The sequence below is a fragment of the Thermobia domestica genome, chromosome 2, assembly GCF_964235325.1.
Source record: "Thermobia domestica chromosome 2, izTheDome1.hap1.1, whole genome shotgun sequence".
NCBI lineage: Eukaryota > Metazoa > Arthropoda > Insecta > Zygentoma > Lepismatidae > Thermobia > Thermobia domestica.
The window spans coordinates 329,728,797-329,754,770 of NC_137455.1; the positions used below are offsets into that span (position 1 = coordinate 329,728,797).

The 25,974-nt window shown below is 35.6% G+C and overlaps 1 long non-coding RNA gene across 1 annotated transcript in view; it reads left to right on the top strand.

The window, feature by feature from the left end:
• Window positions 1-5,828: 5,828 nt before the first annotated feature.
• LOC145678691 (uncharacterized) overlaps window positions 5,829-25,974 on the top strand; it is a 273,884-nt gene continuing 253,738 nt past the window's right edge. The window contains exon 1 of the long non-coding RNA XR_014130426.1: window positions 5,829-6,108. This is a non-coding gene — a long non-coding RNA (uncharacterized LOC145678691). The remainder of the gene's footprint in view (window positions 6,109-25,974) is intronic.

Here is a 25,974-nt window from a genome sequence, read left to right on the forward strand (position 1 = left end):
GTTATCTTCACATGATTCTGGATCCTTCTTTCCTCTGTATCTCCGTGTTTTGAGTGTCGGCCCGTAAAATTTTGGATTTCTCACTTTCCTTCACTCCTCTATCGATTGCACATTGTTTAATTGGGCAACACAACTATCAATATAAGATGTTCCTTTGTGAGAAAAATTTTCTCTGGTCATCTTTGTATTGATCTTATCCTTTCTTTCGTGGAGGTAGAAGGTAACAATACGTGTTAAGTGCAAAATGCGAAATCATCCTAGTCGAAGTGGACGCGAGAGATAAGTAAAGAAAAAAAAGAAAGAAAAAACTTCGCACTGGAATGCAACGAAATAGAAAGTGCACATTTAAAAATCTATAATTAACAAATTATGTGCAATTAGAGATGCAATATTGCCAGGTCATAATTAACTCTTACCTGTTTCCTGTGTTTTCTTATACTACTAGTTCATCCGTTAATTAGACATGAAATGTTTGATAATTATATATGAATTACTGTAATTATATATGATAATTATATAGTATATATGATATGATAATTATATATGAATTAATTTCTAAACTTCTGACAAGTATCCATTTATTCACTGCTTCCAATAACTTAATAATGGGGGTTATAATTTCCCCCCAAAAATGATAAACAGGGAGATTTCCCCTAGCCCCTCTGCCTCCAAACAGAGATGGTTTAAGTCAATAAAAACTTGACCCATGACCCACTGACCCACCAGCCACCGTGATCCACGATCCACCATGACCTACTCTGACCCACGACCCATCATGACCCACACTACTCAACAAAAAGGTCTCCACTAACTAAAAGTTTAAACTTGTAATGAAAGGAGGCTGTGAAATGACCACTAATCGGAGTTCGAATCTCTACAGTCAATCGCTGCACCACTCTGGTAAAGTGTTTGTCATAGGCAGTGTTCAAAGTAGAGAAAAAGCAGAGGCGGTATGTTTTATTACGATTTTGTTTCGACATACCGGCTATCTAAATATTGAAATACAGTGAGGGTATGTTGCCTAAAAGATTACATTTCTATTTACATAATGATTCAAAACCATGGGAGAGCTTCTCCACAGTTATGTGGATGGAACTGGGAGAGGCTTTGCCCCCGCCCCCAACTTTGAGAAAAAATTTTAAAAATATACTCTCCCGTTGTATTACAGATAATTATCTAGGTATATACGAAAATGCTCAAAAAACGACTTTTATATTAACAATTTTTAAACAATTTCCCACAGGAGAATCCCGAACACCCTACTCGACTAAGGGGTATTACAAACCCCCGGACGGTCCACCCCCACAACACACAACCTCTAAATCCACCCATTCTCAAAACATGTCATTTATATGCATTAAAGGAAGAAGACATACATAAAAACCAATTTAGGATGGCACAACAAAATATAAAACAAGATATAAATTAGGTGAACTTCTTTGTAAACGCCTCATTTTTAAAACAAAAGGTAGGAAAAAGATAACAAAAATGTCGGTATTGGCATCTTAGAAATTATTTCTACATAAGAAAGAGCATATTTTTACATGCGAAGCTATTCGTCAATTACTGTGTATAAAAATGGATTTATTAAAGTGGATATTAGCATCCACTTTCCAGTGACGGTATGTCTTGATCACTGAAAAACCAGTGGTATATCTTCATTACTGAAAAACCAGAGACGGTATGGCATACCACCGTATACAGTCTCACTTCGACCACTGGCCATAGGGCATATTATGATGAATTTCAATTTAGGCCTAATTATCGTATATTTTCTTGTTGAGTAGGGTGACCAGACATACTCTTTTTAAGAGTATTATATTCTTTTCGAGGTTCATATACTCTATACTCTTTTTTTCTTCCCAAAAATATCGAATTATACTCTTTTGTGGTATTTTCAATTTCATTTAACGTTTAATGTATTTTCTCATTGAAAATCGCATTTTTTCCTGTAAAAACTTGGACGTTGACAACACTGTTTAGTACTTCGTAGTAGCAGACTCGCTGCGCTGTGCTGCGTTTCTCGTCCTTGTTGCATTGTAGGGTTGCCAGATTTTCTTTTTGCAAAAGAAAAAAATAATAATATAACTAAACTGTTTTTATTAGTTAGTACTAAAACTATAGTAAAGATGGCAAAATTAAAGTGACAGATTTATCCTAACTTTCAACGTTTTAATTATTAAATTGTTAATTAAATTGATTGAATACCTGGAATGATTTATATTTTCAGAATTTATATCTGGTATTCCTACAGTTCATAGCACGGGGTTTTGTTTTCCGTTCAAAGTGAGTCAGTTCTTGGTAATGGGGATCGCGCAGTGATTATTATTCTAATTAACTTGCGTACGTACACTCAATCAATTATATTATTCGAGGATTGGAAGGATTTATTTTATTAACAATGTCGCGAGGAAAATGTCAGTAGACACTATAATCAAGCATTTGAAATAAGCTATCCTTGCATTAAAAGGGCCCGCAGTAACGATGTTTACAAAGCATGGTGCATGGTATTTAAGAAGGGGTTCTCTATAAAAAATAAAGGGAAATATGATATAGAACAACATATAAAATCTAAGTCGCACACTGAATGCTCATCAACTTCCGAAGCAGGTAAGTTGGATAGTTTTTTCACCACAGAATCTTCAGAAGAGCTAGATTTAATTCGACTAGAACTTCTCTGGTCATATCATAATGTTAAATATAACCACTCTTTTAGAGGCATGGACTGCACTAGCAAACTTTTGAAATCAAAAATGAATAAAAAAAATTTGCATGTGCGAGAACGAAACCGGAGGTTTTGTTAACAAATGTGGTGGGAGTGTGGTCAGAAAATATTTCAAGTAATAGTGTTCAAAAGGCTCCTTTCGTTGTTGTTGCTTGTGATGCTTCCACTCGTAAAGCAACCAAACTCATGCCTGTTTTAGTGCGGTACTGTGAAGTAGATACTGATATTAATGTATAAACATGTCTTCTAATAATTCATAGCATATCAAATGAAACCTCGGAAACTGTGTCGAACGTATTAATGGGTACATTACGTCAGTTTTGTTTGGAAAATAAGGTCATCGGTTTTGTAGCAGATGATGCACCAGTAAATTTTAGAAGCATAAAAAATAAAACAACAGGAAACGTGCATAGCGAACTAGAGTGCAGGTTGAAGAAAAATGTTTTGCCTATCGGGTGTGGGGCTCATATCCTTCGCAATGGAATTTCTGTGGCGTGTTCGAGAGTAATACCGATCGATGTTGAGAATTTGGTTTTTAAAATATACAATCATTTCAGTATCTTTACTGTAAGGACAGAAAATTTGAAAAACTTTTGTGAGTTCATTGGCTGTCATTATGAGGGTCTTTTGTATCACTCAAAGACGAGATTCTTGTCTCTGCTTCCGTGTGTAGAAGAAAATTATACGTCAGTATGAATCACTTAAGGGGTACTTTTTGAGTGATGAAAATGGTCCAATACCTATAGTCAATTTCTTTCGAGACGAAACAAGTGAGTTGTGGCTGTATTTCCTGCATGCTCAGCTAATCTTCACTGGAACAATTACAAAAATTGAGAGGGAGGATATAACAGCGACTGAAGTTTCTCTTGAATATTTTGAACTTCTGAGGAAATACAAAGATATAATTGAACAAAACTTTTTTCCGTTTTCTGCTAGAAATTTACTTACGAAACTTGTAAAAGAAGGGAATATAAAAGAGGAATATGCCTACTCAGTGTCAAGAAGGTTTTACTTTGAAGTGATAATATACTTAGAAATGTGGTCACAACGTTTTTTCGGAGAAGTAAACAAGATGAAACATTTACTACTTGACACATCAGTTACCTAGGAAGAATTTCAGGAGTCGTTTGCATATTTCTATGAGCAGGAGAAACATGTAGACAGTTCGTTGGAATTCAGTGATAATGATATTTTTGACACTTACTGTGCAATATTCAGATGTGTTAAAGAACACCTTGAACAATGGGGAGAGAAAAGAGACACAATGATGGGCAAATGGAAAATAGTGTACAAAGATTTAATGTGGGCTGGGTCAAATTTAAAAGTGATTATGCCACTCGTGCAATTCTTGTTTACTTTACCGTGCACTAATGTTGATTGTGAGAGGGTTTTCATTGCTATTAACACTTACTGGAGGGAGGAAAAAAGTCAACTCACAGTGTCGACACTGGAACAAGTGATGAAAGTGTAGTTCAATGTAAGCATGACCTGTGAAGAGTTCAGACTGGCAATAAAGGATGACATTAACTTACTCAAGAAAGCAAAATCACCGGAGAAGTATGAATGATGGTGAGTAAAACTGTTTTAAGTATTTAACTCGTTTGCATGCGCATTAGATAAAATACTGTAATTCATCTTGTCTTCATACTTACTGTCATTTTTTTTTTGGGGGGGGGGATATACTCTTTTGGATTTTAAAAAATCTGGTCCCCTATTGTTGAGTTACAAATACTTTTCAGTGGAAAATAGGATGAAATATGTAAATCTCAAGTCAAGGTAAAATAGGCCAACATAAAGAAAGAAAAAAGTGTAAAATTGGACTTTGTCTCGAAAGCCAAGTAGTAAGTTCTATTGCTATTATTATAAGTACAAATATCAATATCTAAAAGTTCCTGTAGTTTATTCATTTAAATATACGCATCTCAGGTAAGTAAATAGAAACAAATGAAAAAAGAACAAAAATGGCGACCTTGAAAGTAAAACAGAGATGAATTCACCAGTGTTCAGAAGATCCTATCTACAATGCACTGAGCAGAGTGGGTCACGGTGGGTGGTGGGTCGAAGTGAGTCACGTCGTGTTGACCCAGGACCCACTGACCCATTCAGAAATCTTGACCTACGACCCACTGATCCACTCCATTTCTGCCCCCAGGACTGCGCCATCGTTCAGTTTAGTAAAAAAAAAGAAAAAGGAAAGAAAAAGAAAGAAAAGAACGATATAAATGAAAAATAAAATGAAATAATTCAGTTTTATGTTCTAGAATTGTCATGTAAGTTAAAGGTTATTCATAAATGAAAGTGGATTTTTGTGTAAGTATTGGTGGAATGACAATAAGGGAGGAAACTGGAGAGCCATTACAAAACCCTCGGACACGATTATATCCACCCAAGTTCACATTCCCTAGGACCCCTTACACACGTACTTTATCACCGAATCATCGTTTCCTTCCCTCTCCCAGGGTCGGATTAACCCATCTGGAGGCCCAGATCTACAAAAAAAAAAAAAAAAAAAAAAAGCCCCTGCTGAATTCACCTAATACAATTCTGTAAAAGCACAGTAGGAAAGTTAAGGGACTATGTTTCATATTTTTGGAATATTTAATCTTATGATGATGATTGCATTTTCTATGATCCTTTTTAGAAAGCCAACTGAGATTTTGATCAGAGGGGAGGCCCCCGTCCATCTGAAGGCCCGAGGCTACAGCCCCCCTAAGCCCCTCTCTTAATCCAGCCCTGCCCCCTACCCATATCGTTCTTTCGTGATGTTACAAAGGAACAATTAGCGTTGAGTGTATTAGCAATGCAACGCTATGAAGTCTAATATTTCTATGAAATCAAAAATTTAGATAGTAAGTTTCTAAGAAATAATGAATTCATAATCACATTAGAAAGGGACATTTGATATGAAATAGATGTAATTTATGTTTATCGGATTAAAAGGGAGATGGAACCTCTCTCTAGCAAACCAAACTCAAAGCTCAGGAAACTGTATCTGCGAAACGTGAGACCGTTGGGAGGATTGCGCATGTTCTTCGCCCCCTTCTCTCTGTCTCTATGGCACACACACACACATATCTAGAGAAACACATGTATATCGTATAACCCTCTCAATCTCTTGGTGCGCGTAGTTTCCGCCGACTTCATATCGCTGTGAATCACTCCGAAGGATGCAACAAACCAGCAGCGTGGCTTTACTAAATCATCAACAGTGCTGCCTCTTCGATGTGTGAGTGTATGTGTTATCGTAAACAACGAAGAACAAATGGACTGGACGCTTGGATGCTATAATAACGGTTCGAAGTCACAAATCACTAAGAAGACGGCGCGGCGACTGAGTCTCAACCTGTTGCTGGAAACCACCACATAAACCTCCAAGCTCACTGGTATTTATACATCTTATAATTACTAACGAGTTAAAAACAATTGCCGTTTTTTTTTTTTTTTTAATATTATTGCACTTGATTTTATTTCTTGTTTCTCTTCTTTGCTAAATTGTTTGGAATTGTATGTCAGATGTTAAAAAAAAAAAAAAAAACATTAAATTTTCTCTTTACGTCTCATGCTTATGCCATTTTTTTTGGGTAAAAGAAACAGACAACACAGCCACTCATACAAAATTAAAAGTTCTGTGCACCGGGCCCCAACGTATGGATTCGATGAATTTTGTTACACAGAATCCAAATTTCGAAACCCTAGGACGATTGACTGTATCAATTTTTATGGGCGAAAAATTTGAGCAATTTTGGATAGGGAGGACACACGTTTTTCGCCCACAAAACAAAATTGACACAACCAATCATCCTAGGGTTTTAAAATTTGGATTCTGTGTAACATAATACATCGAACCCATACCTTGGGGCCCGGTGCACAGAGCTTGTATTTATTTATTTATTTATTTATTTATTTATTTATTTATTTATTTATTTATTTGTGGCTATGTAATTAATGAAACTGAATGATTATCAAAGAATTCGTGGAATGAAAAAGTGGGAAGAAACGGGAGAACCTCGAAAGAAAACTCACGGACACGAAATTGTCTACCACAAGCTTACATAGGTGGAATCGAACTACTGAACCCTTACACCAGAAGTGAGTTCTTTACAACTGAACCACCATCCTTCTCCCTTCCCCTTCGTATGTTAGATTTAGGAAATGGATTCACTTCAAAATATCTCAACTATTTTAAATAATTTCTATAGAGCAGTGATTCTCTTGTTTTCTTTGTACTCATTATTTGCACTTTCTAAAAATAGTCTCCTATCTGTTCGTTGTGATAATTCTAAAGTATAATATGGTATTTTCCCAAATGACAGGTAATATACAGGTATGTCAAACTCAGAGGACCAATTGATACCCTGCAAATCCATATGACACTCCCGATAGACGTACAACGTATATATGTTTTATGCGAACATTTTCCTTCACATTTATTTAAACAAATTATTTGGGAATGGAATTCTGTATACTTGTAAATCATTTACCTTAAGTTTCAGAGTGAATATGAATATATAACCTGTGGTAAGTTCATATATATAACCTTATTCTCAGTGGTGAAAGTGGATCTGAAAATGTAGGGGGATGGTACGTAGTGGCATGATATCATGCCGTCCCCCTGCCTATCTATGACCATTGTATTTTGTTAAGAATACAAACTGGGGGGGAACGCCGTACATATTTTTGAAGGTGGGGGGACGGCGTCCCCCCGCGTTCCCCTGCACTTTACCCCTAAAACAAATAGTACTGATAAATGTTGTCACAAGTACTGACTAAATGAGTCATAAGCAGGGCCCGGATCTTGTTGACAAGTCAACTTTTTTCTGTTACGCATAGGACAAGGCAACTTTAAATAAAACGTTATCCTTCAACTCAAGGTTCTAAAATTATATTGTTTTAGGGTCAACTTTTGGTCACTTCTTGCCGTTTTGAAGTTTCAGGTCATTTTTTAATATTTTAAGGTAACTTTCAGGTCACTTTTGGTCATTTTTCTCTTTTCCTTCTACATAAGGAAGTCTTAAAATGAACACTGTTTACGGATTTAAAAAATACGAAGTCACCTCTTTTCATGCATCCGACTATTGGGGTGGAAAGACAGCATTCCTAAAAATTTAATGAATACTAAGCTTTAGCTGGTTGAGTAGAGGTAGGAGTTTGTAGGTGGTCAAACAGATGGTTTTGGATTATTGACCACAGAGAATGTGATCACGTGAATAACTAAAAATGGATTACAACACGTACAAAGATTTTAAACGGGATTTTTATTTATTATTCTCATGTATACAGTCTACACTTGCGAACATCTATTCTTTAAGTGTGCTTCCTAGTTTCAACTCGGGAGTGAATTGACGCTTTCAGTACGTACAATGCCGTACAATGGACTGGTCAATAGACTGCAACTGAAACAAAACTTTTGAGAAAGAGAAATGGCAATTAAAATCTAATAGATATTCAAAAAATGACAATGTTTAACGAAATAAACGTTTTAAAAAACGGAAGTTTTAAGGTCAATTTTTGTGAATTTTAGGGTCATTTTTGAGGAATTTTAGTGTCATTTTATAGGTCACTTTTTAGAAAATTTTAGGTCAACAAAATCCGGGTCCTGGTCATAAGTTTCGCGATATTTTCACAATCTAAGCAGCAGGCACGTGTGCAAGGTCAAACTGACACAAGAGGTAGTGTGCCAAGCGTACTCTTTAACACGGAGACCGCCACTAAGTCAATATTTTCAATCAATTGTTAATGACAGTGACAATGAATGCTCAATAATGTATGTTGTATGAGTTACACTCACTGCATGGTTACTGTGTGAGTTCGAACTCAGTCATATCGCTGCGGCAGCAGTCGAAATTATTTGTCATTTGAAAGGGGAAAGTTCAGTGAATCATCCCACAGCAACGTATTGATTTCAAAAATTCAGTGCAGATTGAAAACTGTAGGTCAGACAAGATCTAGCTGCTCCAGGATAACAGATTCTGGGGTCATACGATATGCCATTAGGGGAAATTCATCCACTATTACACGACAATTGTTAAAACAACTTGCCATGTCCCAGTCTATTTAGTGAGTCACAGTGTGAGCTCAAGATAACCATTAGGAGCTGCTGCATGGTACCACATGAGACCTCAGCTCACAGGCCCAGAGAAGAGTGGATGTGTGCTGAAATTCGCAGCAAAATCCACGTGATATACCTTTTCTAAAACGGATTGACACACGCAACAAAAGTTTTTTTTTTTTTTTTTTTTTTACGAAATTTAAATGTGCAAAAACAGTGGTTTTGAGCCAGGGCCAACTTCTAGAACTTGTGAAACAGAAGTTTTGAGCATAAACTCATACTATATATATACACAAGGTGTTAATGAACTATACCGACAAACTGTAAGAGCTGATTCCTCACATCAAAATAAGAAAAAAAGTTCATATGGACCTATGGCGAAAAGTCCAAAGTTTCAGAGCTAGGGCTATCCAAAATCGCGAAAAAGCCAAATTTCAAGAGACCCTATTTCGAATTCGGGAAACTGTGCATGGTGGTCCTTATCAGCTTAAAGGAAGTCACGCATTCGCAGTGCAAAAATGCACATTTCATTAATGTTCAAGGGTGTACAGAGTATTCCCTGCAGGGTGAACTTCCCAGACATGCCATCAACCGAATTTTGAGATGGCTCTGACTTTATGATTGGTCCAAAGTGGGCAATCGATAAGTCTTGATGGCAATGAACACGGAATCCTTTGGCGGGATGTCGGAAGTGTTAAGGATCGTCAGCAGCACGGTCTCTCGTACTCGGGAAAACGCATGGTGCGATATTTTCTTTTACGCTTATAAGTGAAGAAAATGTGAAATATACCGTGACGAATACGTGTCATCACACGTTATTCCGAACACAAGAAAACATGGAGCTACCGATTCCTAACATTTCCGACTTCCCTCCGAAGCATTGGATGTCCATTGTTGTCAAGGTTTACCTCCTACCTACTTTGGAGTTTGGACCCTTCTTGAAATCAGGGTATATCTGAAAACTCTATTGGAAACATCTGAGAATTACACCCTGTAGGGAATACTCTCTACATTTATTGACAATTGATGAAATATGCAGTTTTGAATTGTGTATGCATGGCTTCCTTTAAACTGAAAAGGACCACAATCCACAGCTTCTGAAATTCGAAATAGGGTCTGTTGAAATTTGGATTTTTCGCGATTTTGTACAACCCTAGCTCTGAAACTATGCACTTTTCGACATATGAACTTTTTTTCTTATTTTGATGTGAGGAATCACCTCTTACAGTTTGTCGGTATAGTTCATTAACACCCTGTATATATGGTGGAACGACGAGGGCATAACTCGTTTCCAGTTCGTTTCTATTGATCTTTATTGTGAACAGTTGAAGTGGATGCATGCTCCACTATCCCAAAACATCCTGCATTGGTAAACGAGAAGCGCGTCCCGCTGCAACAGGTTAATGCAAAGCACACTAGCTCGAAAACGCTACAAAATATTCAGGAACTTGGTGGCATCGAACTGACGCCACACTAGGTATATGGTCCTGAAGTTGCCCCATCATATTACTACCTGTTTCGGTCCATGGCGCACTTCCTGAAATCATTATATTTCACCAACGAGCAGGAGGTGGAAATAGCAGTGACATACTTCTTTGCCTCGAAGAACAAGTTGTGATATCGACGTGAATTTGTGGAACCGGCAGGAAGGTGGCTGCATACAGTCTAACTAGTGATGAAAATTTTCCGTAAAATTTTGAAACGGAAAATTTTCCGATTCATAAAAACATACTCCACTTATTTCTACATCGTTGTTTAGCCGTGATGTGAGGTGTAAAATTTTCTTCTATATTTTTTTCCGGAAAATTTTCCGTTCTTAACAAATATCAGTGATCTAGTAACAGTTCCTCAGTATTCATAAAATTGATTGAAATTATGTATACCAATGTTAATATGTGAAAGATCGTTTAAAGAATCTGAAAATTTTCATGGCTCAGACAATTTTCAATACTATGTAGGAACAAGTGAAACAATTTTTCATAAATCGAAATATTTTCTGTCTTGTATGGAAAAATTGAAGAACTTTTTATGAGTCGGAAAGTTTTCATCATTTTGAAGCAAAAAGTAAAACAACTTTTTGTGAATCGGAAAGTTTTATTGTTCTGTAGGAACAAGTGAAAGGAATTTTCATGAATCGGAAAATTTTCATCACGATGTAGAAACAAATGGAAAAAACTTTTCATAGTCCGGACAATTTTGGATATTATGTATAGTGATGTTAGGTGGAAAATTTTCCACTATATTAAACTGCACATTCAGCTATAAAATTCAATTCCTGTAGAGGAAAGTTAGTCAGCAACAAATTATAATTTTCCAATTAGCTTTCGGGAACCAGAAAATTTTCTAATATTTCAAGTTGGGAAGTAAAAATATACGGTCTCTCTCTCTCTCTCTCTCTCTCTCTCTCTCTCTCTCTCTGTGTGTGTGTGTGTGTGTGTGTGTGTGTGTGTAAAATGCAGGGAACAAACATCAAGTTCGTAGAGAACAAATATCCCATTCCAATATTTAAAATGTAATAAGAAATTGAAAAGAAATCTTTGTAAATTTATCAATTTCAGAAACAGAAAATTTTACTATTTCTTCACATCTAGGCCTGTCTATGTAATGAAATAACTACATAGAAGTTCCTTATGAAGATTATTTTTTGTAACAGAAAATAAGCAAAAATGATTGTATTGTGTTTAACACTTGTAAATCATAATTTCGATATTGGAATTTTGTATAATCAACATCTTATAGCAAATATTTGTATTGTAAAACTACCATTATTATGTATAAAAATGTATTAAAAATAATGACGATTCGATAGAACAAGTGATATATATAAAAGGAATATGTTTTTTTTTTTTTTATTTTGAAAATTAAAATGAAATTACTAGTTGCTTTTAAAACGCAGTGCTAATAGTGCAGCATTTTATGTTTCATTTATAATTTTATTGGAAGAACAACTACACAAATCAGTTTCCTTACTGTTATATTACACTTTCTCTTCTGGAATATATGAATAAATAAATGTTTAGTTCCAGAAAATGGTCACTATTTGCTTTCATGAGTTACTTAAACTCGAATTTTGGGTAGTCAAAAAATTGGGTAGTAGGCACTTTATATTATATCTACTTATTTATAAACGTTGCAGTATGTAAATCTATAAAAGTAGTAAAGCTATCAGAAAACAGTCTTATGCGTATTAAACTGACGAAATCTAATATTGTAAGATCAAAGGTGGATTCTGAGGGAAGAACGCATTGAAGTTTTTGAAACATTTTTGAAATGAAGAATCGTTAGATTTTCACTTCATGAAACTTTTTAAGACAATATTTATTACCAATATATTTTACGGCTAAACAACGATGTAGGAATAAGTGGAGTTTGTTTTTATGAATCGGAAAATATTCATGACTTTTAATAAATTGAAATTTTAAATAATAGAGTGGAATATTTGTACTCTACGAACTCGATGTATGTTCTTTGCACCTTGCATACACACAGAGAGAGAGAGAGAGAGAGAGAGAGAGAGAGAGAATAGTTGAATTGAGTTGATTTTGAGTTTAACGTCCCTTTCAGCAGCAAGACGGGACTAACTGATTAACGTGGGATCCGAACTACATAAGATCCCGCTGGGAATCGAAGCCAGGTTTTCCATGCCAAAAGCGCGTATGCTAACCGCTTAGCAACGAAGGAGCTCGCAGAGGAAGAGAGAGAGAGAAACTGTGTAAAATTTTACTTCCCAACTTGAAATGTTAGAAAATTTTCCGGTTCCCGAAAGCTAATTGGAAAATTATAATTTGTTGCTGACTAACTTTCCTCTACAGAAATTCAATTTTGTAGCTCTATGTGCAGTTAAATATAGTGGAAAATTTTCCACCTAACATCACTATACATAATATCCAAAATTGTCCGGCTTATGAAAAGTTTTTTCCACTTGTTTCTACATCGTGATGAAAATTTTCCGATTCATGAAAATTCCTTTCACTTGTTTCTACAGAGCAATAAAACTTTCCAATTCACAAAAAGTTGTTTTACATTTTGCTTCAAAATGATGAAAACTTTCCGACTCATAAAAAGTTCTTCAATTTTTCCATAGAAGAGAAAATATTTCGATTTATGAAAAATTGTTTCACTTGTTCCTACATAGTATTGAAAATTGTCTGAGCCATGAAAATTTTCAGATTCTTTAAACAATCTTTCACTTTTTAACATTTCTATATATGAATTCAATCAATTTTATGATTGGTGAGGGATTGTTACTTGATTACTGATATTTTTAGAGCGGAAAATTTTCCGGAAAAATATTTCCTCCTCACATCACTAAGTCCAACATAAGGGCATATACTTTGAATGTAAATCCGCTTTCACTGTACTGTACACTAATAAATACAGAAGGATTGTGTGCCGGAATATTGTAGCGCTTATGACTCATTCTTCTAAATAAACCAAATGTTTTCAGGTCTTTTATTTTTATTGGTTGAAATTTCGCGTTCCTTCTCAACACCAAGGCATTATAAGATGTGAAACTATCATTTCCAGTGGAATCCAAACCATGATAATGCTTTGAACTTTTTAAATGATCTCGCACAACGAATCGAACTGAGGCTCGCGTGCTTCAAAGTTGCACGCCAGTGGCGGTTTTAGCGGGTAGACTGGGTAGGCACGTGCCTACCCAAAAATTTTGAAAAATATATAAACGCTAAAACACACAATAAAGGTAAATAATTTTCCACTAATTATATTAATGATAGATAATTATTTAACAAATAGCACCAACCAGGACTGTAAAAGTAATTTCTCTACTGTCATTAATCAAGCAAATGTGTATATGTATCCATAAGCGAGGGAGCAGGAATACCCAAAATGAAAATCCTAAAGCCGCCCCTAGTGCACGCGCTAGCCACTAGACCAACGAGAGGACGAGGTGTTTTATTTAGACATGACATTCTAGTGCGCAGTATTTAACATCATAACAGTGTCTAGTATTTAATGATTTTCTTTTTTTAAAAAAATCTAATTGTTTGTTGTACTTGAGTTATTTACAAAAATATAAAATAAGAACAACCAGCAGTGCCATATGTACACCACGTGAAGGAGGTTGGTTTGTATGGCGTTGAAACATTAATATTAAATCCGGGAGTGGTATTAGATTTCAACCATTAGCTCTTTTAATAGAGAGATTACAAAAATGGAGTTTGTTTTCGGGACGCTTAATCGATTGTAGGAAATCACTATTAGCTATCTATTACAGTTTTTAGTTAATACCGAACAGTGTTGAAACCAGAAGTGGTTGATTTGTGCCACTTCCGGTTCGAAGAGAGGTTTAAGAGAGATAAGATGGTACTTAGTTTTAGAACACTAAGTTGATTTTTAGAAAAAAACTTCTCACTACCTGTTATCGTTTTTATTTTATGTGGATCAACATTAAAACTGTAAGTTGTAGTGCATTATATCACTTCCGGCTTTAGTAGAGTGAAGGATGCGAGAGAAATGTATTCTTGGTACGATTAATCGGTTACGGGAAATCGCTCCTCGCTACCTATTACCGTTTTATCTCTACAGTGGTTAATTTCCAGCACTTCCAGTTTGAATATATTCTCCGTCAAAAAAATCGATTCATAACTTTTGAACCCCTACATCTTATCGAAAACTTATGATGATAAACTGAGTAGTTCTTGAGATATTCTGTCTCTTGGTCAGATGGACACACCAACAGACTAGCTAAATATACCCACTGACAAAAAAATGAAGACCCAGAAACAATGGGAGGAATGAAATGAAACTTCACGAATTGCAAACCCATACAACTTTATTGTAATAATTTAAAATCAGTTCAATCCGACAACGTGTTTGGTTATGCGAATGTATTACATTATGCATATCAGGAAGTTGTAGCACTCCTTCAAACACAGATACCTAGGTACATGCGTTGATGTGACTTTTGAATTAGTCTGGACCCGTCGTATCGATGCCTGAGGCAAGTTAATCCATAGATACTGTAACTGCGCCTCGAAATCTTGCGGATTGGCAGTGGAATAGATTTGATGTCTGATATAGTCCAAAATGAGTTCCATTGGGGAGAGACCAGGTAACCTTGCTGACCAAGGAAGATTCTCAATATAATGTAGACAGTGCATAGACACAGTGTTATGTGTGGCCGAGTGTTGTCTTGTTGATAGAATGTACCAGCATGCTCTCGCAGGGTGGTAGAATCTCACCCACGTTTCGCTGTGCCCTCAAGGTTCCGTGAGTTATTACGAGAGGTGACCGAAAGTCATATGCGATCGCTCCTCATACCATGATGCCATGAGTAACGGCGATGTGCCGTTCCATAATACTGGCTATGTGTGACCTCTCCTTCTGCCGCCGCCACACATGTACACGATGGGCGTCTGTCACAATGCAGAATTCAAACTCATCACTGAACATGATCCGGTCCGTTGTCCTTTATAAGGATTCCGTACTGTCTGAGTGGGACACCAACGCTGTCATTTTTGCATTGGTGTTAATGGTAACCTACAGAGGGGACAGAGCACCCACAATCCAGTTGATACTAGTCATCGAGACACGGTGTCGGATGTTACAGGGTGTTGTAGAGACTCCGCTACTTGAGTTCGGATGACAAGTACACCCATCATAGGATTACGTAATGCTTCACACACAATGCGTCGGTCCTCCTGTGTTGTGGTTTGTAGTGGTCAACCAGAACCTTCATGTCGCGCGTTGGTGCATTCGCGTATCCACTGACCCCAACATCAAGCAACAGTTGTAACACTGTGGTTCCTGTATTGGAAGCCAAGTTTTGTAATGATAATGTTATTGTCTCGGGCGTTAAGTTTTGCAACGATTGAAAATAACTAATAATTAAAGGAAAATTTCTGCTCGGGCTGCCAAATAGAATTACTGCGTGATATTACGAATAAGCAGATCTTACGTATTCGGGCGACGAGGAATATGAAACGTATTGTTTTCGGAATTCGATTCCTTATCTCTAATTTGCATATTTAATCTGCACTAGAATGAATAATTAAGGCACTCACGGATGAGCCTAATATGCATCAGAAAAATGAATACCTGACCTTGTACTTGAAAAGTGAATGGTATTGATGAGTGGCAACTCATCTGCCTATTACACAAATAACATTTAAAAAAATGAATGAGAGTTTGGAGAATTGAAGTTGACTCCACGGGGCTCGAACTTCAGTTCTCCAAGATAAAAATACCGTTTTGCTAAGATGGTTTTGAATTTTTTTAAAAAAATGATATGTACAACGAAAGATGACCTAAGTCTAATCGATCCTGTTTTCCCCATAACGGTGTCTCCAAGGCGCTAGGAAAACAGGTGCGTAGTTAATGGTTAAGTGATTTAAACATGCGGATCAAAAATCTCACAAGCTGCAAAGCTGAAAGAAAGATTTTTCGCTAATGGCTTGTTCAGTTGGCTACACTGACTATCACTCTGTCACCGAAGTGTGTGGAGATAGCAAAAATAGTTAAAAAGCAACAAACAAGGAAAGTTTAATTTAAAGTTTAAAAAAAATGAGTTAATTTAGATAAAAATTTCTGATGGTCAATGTAACCGTATTTCAACTTTTTCAGTTCTTCTAGGTATGCTAATACCGGTTAAAGAAATAGGCATATCTTTGAAATGATAACCACATAAATGCTTTGGTTCTAACGTCAAATAGACTTTTAATAAATTTAACGAGAAATAAGGTGATATCTACAAAAATCAACAAGAAAGTTAATTTGGATTTACAAAAAAAATGAATTAATTGACTTTACTGAAAATGAATCAGACTTTTGACTGTTTTGACCAAATAATATGATTTCTCTTAACACATTCTTCACTGTACAACATAATATTCAAATTATTTAATCTTGACTGTAAAATTCAGCAACAATCTATTTCTACTCAACTAAACTGACAATATTCGATTCTTTATAATTACCATGACGTAGTTATACAAACAAAAATTTCTATTAAACTGAATATTAATTAACAAAATGATTTATTGTTTTCCTCCTAGACATAACCGACTATTAAGTAATTCGCCCACAGTTACTACCTCTTTTTATTAATAAAAGAAATGGAAATAAGTTTAAGAATCGGATTGCGGAATGAAAGAATTAATGGTTTAGGTTGCTTGCAAGACTTACTGGAGAAATAGTTTAGAAGCGATAGTATGCTTTTGAGAAAATTTAGTGCACTGTTTCTAATGAACTCTAATGAATTTTCAATTTTAAAAGATTTGCATAAACAAAACATAGCTTTGTACACATACTATATCAGTTGGAAAATAATACAATTCACAATAAAAATCGTTACACAACACTAACTACACAAATATTTCATATTCAAATGCACTACACAGAAATATATATATAGTACTACTATTATTATCATTTGGCCAATTGATCAAAATAATTATATTGTCGACGCTTTCTGATTTTCTCACTGATTCCTTATTTTGCGAATACACGTTTCTCCATAGCTATGGACCCTATCTGCGTTCGTTGCTCAGATAGGTACCTCCGAAGGGATTTACTCTCAGAGTATCTTAAGTTGTTTACCTTATTTATGAGACTCTAACGATATTACGAGATAAGAGTATTTACACTTATTTGTCTGAAACTTACTCAACATAGCACGTCTTTGGAAGCTTTATATTGATTGTTTCTTTTAAGAATGAGTATAATAAAAATTGACAAGTTACAATAAAATCATATTAAGCCTGTTTACCGCTCTGACACATATTTCCCTAACACAACCTATACAAATGTTAAAATTTGAAAAACTAGACTTTGACGCTAAATCATAGTTTACTCAAAACAGAAATTACATTACATTCACACATCTTAAACGCGATTTATGTTTAAAAGAGAAATAATCCATACTTGATATAAATAAATACTGGATTGCATATAAATGATTATAATGACGGCTTCAAGGATCTAAATATTGACACATGACGATTACAAATAAATGCATGATTGAAGATCAAATCAAAGTATACAAATTTCACTAGTAAAATAATCAAAAATTTTATGGTACTTATTCAAGAATGAAATTAATAGTTCCTATATCCGTGAATTAATTTTAGAAATGCAACCAAGGCATTAGGATATTTGTTTACTTCTTTTAAAAAGAATTTTTTAAAAAAAATGCTCTAAATGTTTACGGACAGTTCCGTATGAATAAACAATGTCCCGAAGTTTCTAGGAAAAGGTGAGTATGGAGATCACGAATCACGGAAATATTGGCCATAGTCCTTCTTCAATAAAGAAAATAACAGAATACTTTGTCCTACCTTAATAAGTCCTTCCGCTTATATTTCCACACTTCAGAAGAAAACTGCACTGTACTTAACTGACCGTCACAATGCTTCCTAATGTCCCTTCTCAGACCCCGCTGTCCTCTGGATTCAACTCCCGGAGAAGAGGTCCACGTTTGTCTGAAGCGTCTGGGTCTTCGTGTGGCAAGGCATCTGTTCCAAGTATCGGGGATCGAACCCGTGTCTCCGTCCTTCATCTCCATGTTGTTGAAATGCAACGATGCGTCACTTATCACATCCATCTGCACTTAAATTTCACTCGCACAGTTTATATATATCCGCCATCCATCGCACTACTTTTCATCTCTGAATACAGGAAGTCCACGTATATAGATCAATCACAGACTCAGTTCAAAATCACAAATTACGTAGCGTCACCATAAGATGATAAAAATTATGTCTATGTGTCTACGCTGTTTTAAATATTTGTATAAATAATCTTGTAACGACGAAGTTGCTGTGGATAACGCGTGGTTTAAGTAGCTGGCTGCTAACGGGTCTTTAGCTAGCCATTTTTCTGAAATTTAAGCACTTAAATATATATATATATATATATATATATATATATATATATATATATATATATATATATATATATATATATATATATATATATATGTATGTATATATGAGTTGACGTATGCTTATGAATCGCGTGTTGGTGATGTTTTCACGATGAAGTGTCGACTTAGAGTAACCTCTCTTTCATGTAGGCGTTCTCCCAGCTTTCTTTATTTTTTTTAAAAAAATAGACGCTTCATTCTTCTCTTTGTGAATTTTGAATTTCGGATTCTGATTCGCCGCTTTAAGTTCGTGACACCATTTCCCAAAAATCGGTTGATAATTTGGCTTGGGTTTCTAGCGTCTCTTCTGGGCTAGTACGTGATGTTAAAGAGTTTCATAAGCACTTGCGAAGATTGTAGATAAAAAATTTTGGTTCCTGTGTGTCTGTGACGTGATATTTGCGATATCGAGGTACTTAGGTAGTGCGACAGTATGGCTGGAGTAACAATAGCAAATTCCATTACCATTTACTGGCGAGGTAGAAAAGTGGGTGGTCAATTAGTGCGGTTACCGTCTTATGTTTTTTTTCTTTCTGAAAAGCAGAGAAACTTCTTTACCTGGGACAAATGAAAGAGGTTCGCTTGGCTGCTAAATGAAACAAAATAAAATTTTCCTTGACTTTTTAAAATAAATTGAATTTACATATAAAAATGTTTTTAATTTGAATATATGAACAATTAATTGAGTGTCTGAGCGTAATTGTCACAATACCCCCTCCCAAGATGTAGCAAGTGCTGCAACAGAGTGAAGCACGGCTGCATCTAAGGAGAAGTACCATTTGATAAATATAAAAGTTCAAATTCTGACAGAAAGTACAAATACATGAAAATCCTAACCCTAATCTATGTTGAAGAAGAAAATTTATAAATTCACCAAAAATCCGAACCCTAATGTTAAAATTTTGTGCACGCTGAGAGAGATAATCTCAATCTAGATGAGAGGTCTCAGGTATTGAGTTGGTGGTCAGTTCAAGGTGCTGGACACAAGCTTATGAGGCATGTTTTAAATAATATGACCTTATTCTTAATTGTCTTTTGGAGTTCTTCTTTATTTTCTCTGCGCGGTATACGACTTCTTCTATTTCTTCCAAAGTGCTGGCTGCCCTAGGTAATAAAACAAGAAAACAACAGTATTATATAATCTTCAGCGTCTTGTATCATCGGGAAAGAGAGCATTGGTTACAGAGGGTGGCATGGAGCTTCAATTCGTCCATGTGCGAGGGCAAAGCCATTGCTCGCACTTTTGCTTTTATTCTTCGGCCATGATTCTTCTTCCGTAACATCACTTTAAAATATAAGGAGAGTAAAATGACTAAGGCAAAGTTCCATGTCGCGAACATCCAATTGTGGGAACTTGCAAACATCTTGGTGGATTTGTCATCTGCTCGCAGCTCGTACCTCACTATTCTTAGGCTCGGCGCGTTTTCGCAGGTATCATCACCAAGGGGAAGGAGTGCGTTGAGTCTCTGCTCTAAACGCAAAACTCCACTTCAGAGAGCTCAAATCGGGAATCCATCTCTACCGATTGCTCCGTATACAGGCACTTCTTCGTGCATAACAAAAATTATATCTCCTGGGCCGGTTTCAATGCTGGGTTGCGCACATTGGTGAACATCTTTTTCCAATCTTCCTCTGTAATTTTGATTGCGTCACATCCGATATCTGAAATAAAGTTAAAACAAATGCTGGTAAACAAATTCATTTCTGGGCATTATGCTTCCATATAGTACATATTCTTATTCTTTATGTTTATCTTCTAGGGTTAGCCGCTTGGATAAGAGATGCAGGTACATTCAACTGAGCTATGCCATAAACAAAATTCTCTTATATTTCTTTCATCAGTTTCCTGCTAAGTTTTCTTTCTTCGCGCTAGTACTTTATTCTTGACTTATACTTTTCTTGCAGTATCTTCTTGCAATTTTTCTTTACTTCTTGCCTACAATCATTGTATTTCTATGCTTCCATTAGTTTTCATGCCATTGTGTATCTTAGTCTGTTTTCCAGCAAGCTGTCACGTAACCTCGACTCGAACCTGGACCGTTGGAGTCAATTTTTAGTATACAAATGTCATAGCCGGGTGAATGGTGACAATGCCGATACCATTCTTGTCATTTTCCAGGCTTTCCTTGATACAATGTGAGTACTGCCAATTGGCATTGCTCATTTCCTGAGTGCTCACCACTTTCCTATTGGCAATCAATGTATTCTGTTGGCCACTTTTACATTCCGCTTCTGACTTGTGGTCTTCTCTGGTGCCTTCATCATGAAAATTACTTCTTGGCGGATTTGCTTCGTTCTGCCAGTTATCGTCACTTATCTCCTGTGTCTCTACTGCTCTGGACTGACTGTGTATATGTTGCCGGTCACATGGACTTCTCTGGCCGTTGTGAGTTCTCCATGAATCTGGGTCCTCGAACTCAAGTACTCCTTTTCCTTCTACATTTCTGGAGTCTTCGGCCTGTTTTCTCCGTACCTTCAGGTGATTATTCCTCCTGCAGTAGTTATGGCTGCGTTGCCATCCTGTACGTTTGTCGTGGAAACCTCTCATTCTTGTATTTTTGTTTCGTCTTGGTTGTATTCTTGTCCTACCAGGGGTCATTCTTCCACGCAGTTTACGTTTGCTCTTGAATTTTGGAGCGGTCACAGCGTTGGAAACACTTGTGCTTATCTCTACAGGTGTGGGGGTCTGTTTGGCCTCCTGGTGTGTATCCTGCACAATTTCTTCTGATGGAAGTTCCTCCAGTACTTCCGTGTTTGACTTCTCGTGTTCGTCCAGCCTCCTGGCTTGCTCCTGTCGTTTCCTCGAGAGGTATTCTGCCAAATGGTCTTGTTTTTCCATGAACTTGTCAAGTTTTCTATCTAGTTCTTCTATTTTCTTCCTCTGTGCTTCTCGAAATTCTTCGTTTTTCTTGTTCTGTTCCTCTATATTCTTCCTCTGTTCTTCTCTAAATTCTTCGTCTTTCCGGTCCCGTTCTGCAAGCCACTTTTGTATCATTGATAGAACAGATTCCTGAAAATCAACATTAGTGCTGTTCGGCCCGTGATGCTGTTGAATGTTGTCTCTACTTCCTTGAGTGACATCATTTTCCGTAACTGGACTTGCATCCCTCTGGTCACCACATTCGGGACAATTTCGAGCCTCATCAGTGGGATCCAAATCCTGTTCCCATAGGTCACGTCCACACGTGCGACAACGTTGTGCTTCTTCCATTGCAGACATCCTGTTTCTTGGTCGTTGCCTTAAGGTAGATGGCCTCAACTGTGGCATCTGCAAGTAGACTTAAATAACTGGATTGTCAGAATGATTCTTATTAAAATTTGTCTAAAATTAATTCTAATTATCTGACCTATGCTGTCAATCACTCTAAATTTCGTACTCTAAGTTCACCTTAACACGCAAAAATATTACTATTTCATCAATGTAGCATGCCAAGCTACTTTATCACCACACGTTTTCCACAACAACTTAGTTCATTCTTTTTTTTTTTTTTTTTGTTCACATGTATATTCATGTGCATATACAAATAGTGTATTAATTAACAGATAAAATATCTAAAACACAATAATATTTAAGTAATAAAATGCACGTGTAAATAAAAGTATTAAATCTAACCTATTCTAAACATATATCTATATATGAATATATAATTATGTTAATACTAATGTTATTCACTAGAAACACACTTAGCTAAATTTATGCATCAATATGCCAAGAATTTGCATGTTCACTTATATTAGTCGCTTACCTGGTGCATTACCTTTTTGTTTTCTTCTTTCCTTCTTTTCTTCTCTTTTTTTTAAACAAAAAAAATGGTGTATCTCCTTTCTCTTCCAATCAAACAAACCAACAAACAAACATGAGGTAAGAACAATTATTATTATTTTTATTTTTTTTTACGCATGTGCTGAAATGAAATAAAATTGGATGCGAGGGGGAGTAGAACGCTTAATCGTTCCCTACGGGTAATCTCGAAATAATGATTCTTTGAATACAAAGTTACCTAATTTCATATCACGCTTCCCATTCTTAATTTTAGTATTACGGAATAGACTTGTAAACTAACCTAACTACAATGCTATAGACATTTATTACATTTCAATAGAAGAAGATGTAGTTTGACATAACAGAGAAAAAAAAATTTAATACATGAAAAGAATGTTTCATAAACATGCACAGAAATTCGCTACTTTCAACAAGATCAAATAACACATTTCTCTTTTTATATATATATATATTGTAAAAGTTGGATTACATGAAAGAGAATTAAACCAAAGACGAGACAAGGAAAAAATTCAAGGGTCAATATATATTTAAAACTCAGTGCAATGAATACATATCATTGCAGGAAAAGGAAAAAATTAATTGGTTAATCATTTAAAAAAAAAAAACACTTTAGTAATATTTTATTGAGTCTTTGTCTCAATAGGAGACGTATCGACTGTTTTATGAGTCTTTGTTCTCACGTCGATAATAGCTCCTCCTTTTTTTTTTCTTTCTTTTCAACTCTCTTTATGCACTGTGGTTTGTGTCCGTGAGAGTATTCAATTGTTTTTGTCTTAACTATAGACAACTAATTGCTTCATATCACATATATGTATATCTATATTTCTCATTTCGTCACTCGACGCACTTTATCTAAAATTTCAAAGTTTGTCAATATTAAGGAAAACTTATCAAATCCAATCACAGATATTGGGAACATATTTCCATATTCCGGTATTCGCATTAACTTATTGAACAGATTTCAGTTCGTTGAATTTAAGATCACTAAATTTTTCCCTAGTATAGATCTTGTAGTCAAAAATTCTAGATACTGAATAGTTTGGTGTCCGATCGTAGGGGAAGGATTTGTTCCATGTTTTACTGATGGACAAAGTCGTTGGAGGGGCGCACTGTTTCGTAGGTTGCTAATTTCACTCGCAAAGTAAATTTGGGTAAGGATTAGGGTTATTCTTATTTATCTTACGACCCGCTACTTGTTTTATTCACATGCAGTATTTAACATTTTATTCCACTTTAATAGTTACAGAAATTAATAACAACTCAACAAAAAGTAATTTATGACAATTTACGCGGTAATACTATATATCACAAATAGTTGGTTAATACCGGGTGTCAAAATCTATGGCAACCTAACAAGACCAGGGTAAATATCGAGCCCATTACATACATACTCGCATATATATATATATATGTATTCATATTAATTAATACAATAAATTTCACTTTAATATCTATCTTAATATTTCGTCGACGTTTAACTTCTACATAACCGTTCATATTCGACAAGTATTCATATTTTATAAATATTTATATTTATTTGGCTCAAAGACAAAACAAAACCCTGACTATCAAAATTCACCTTTTTCCTTCATAAGGTTGCAACATTATATTTTATATGTATAAACCCGATAATCAATAATCATTTTCAATTTACTAAAGATCCGCGTATATGAAAAAAAAAAATGTTGGTGTTATTTAATAAGTTGACATAAGAAGTGGAAAATGCAACAAATAGAGCAGGCACGTAACTTTTAAAACTATGTAAGTACATATATATAGATGTATATACAACAAAAAAAAAATCAATGTTATTCGAAACTAGTGGGCCCAAACTATTAATACATACACACTATATGACCAATCAATAGAAATAAAAACCAGAAATCAGTAATCCATTTGATATAAGTTGTATGATCAATGAATAACAAAGGTCTCTAGGAATCTAAAAGCATAGTGTACCTTCCCGTCAATTTCTCCCGTGGTGGATTGAATATCGCGGAAATGGTCCTGAGTTGTGCTCAATACCTCCACGAATTGCATCCCTCGATGTCTCAGTTAGTACATACGATCGAAATAAGTGATATAGAATATTGTACATTTTCATGAGTTTCAGAAACCGGGGGGGGGGCAAGGTTGAAAAATTTAAAAAAAAATCTCGAAGTAATGAAGACAGAGAGAGATAGAGAAGAAGGAAGACGAAGACTAGTGGCGCCAAAGACTTAAGTGAGAAGTAACTAACGCTACAAAGACGAAAGTCGAATTTCTATCTCAACAAATCCATAGCCAAAATATTATTAACATGCCAAAAGGGTGGTCTACTCAAATACGTAGACTCAAGGAACGCCCTGCTGCCAAGGATGCAAGTTCTGTGTCCATCAGATCCCAATCCCACAAGAATTTGGTTGTAAGATTGAAATCCGATCCCCGTATCCGGCCCAAACCAGCAGGTTCCCGGAAATCGTCCGGAAGGTTAGAGAAGGCGCTAATTTAGAATTTCAAGAAAAAAAAAATCATCCGACCTCTTGGAAACTAGAAGATTCCAGAATAGGGATGAAATTAGAGTAATAGCTAAGGTATCCCTAATTAGTAATTCGCCAAAATTAAAAAAAAAATTAAATAAATAAACTGAATTTTGGATCGGTGATTTCAATTACCGAAACATCACCGATGGCTACCCAGCGCAGACATGCCACCGTCTGGGACGTCGTTAATTTCCCTCATCTAATTAAACTAAGAAAAGACATGAAAAATACTCAAGGGGACTAGGGGTCGACGTCCGGGTACGCTACATTTAGTAGCAGTTAATTTAATCGGATAGTCCGAACTGAGTTATATGAACACTGCACAATAAATAAATAAGGTAAGCAACAAAAACAAAAAAAAAAATCTCGGAGAGGCTATGAATGTTAAAGGTACAACTGACCGAAACCTGTACTTTTCGATGATCACAGGAAATAGCAGTTGGTTTTCTTAATTATCATTTCTGTCATCCTTTAGAAGTAATTCCCATATGATACTACTCTATCTATTGAAAGGCTTAAGATCTGGGGCTGTTATTATGAGGTACATAAATGCAAAGTAACACACAATTCCCAACTATAATTTACATTCAAGTAGCAAACTCGGTTGGATGAATGCACTGGTGTGGAAGTCAAAACGCGAGAGATTTTTTTTTTTTCGTAAACATATTCATATTTTCACTATATAAAATTCACTAGGCCTATCCATTTAAATATAGGGGTCGTCATCTCGTTCATATTATATATCATATTATTAACATTTCATTACATTCATTCATTATCTACTAATTTCCGCACGAAATAATATTTTATAAACACCCTATTTCGTACATTTTCACGCAGGCCATACACATATTTACATTACGCAGTAATAAATATATATATATATAACTATCACAATCTATCACGCTCAAACCACCACACGATCACATTCATCGAACCACGTACTCTTTATTTCGAAGCACCCAAATTGTATTTACTTTGCAGGTTTAAAAAAAAAATCATACATGT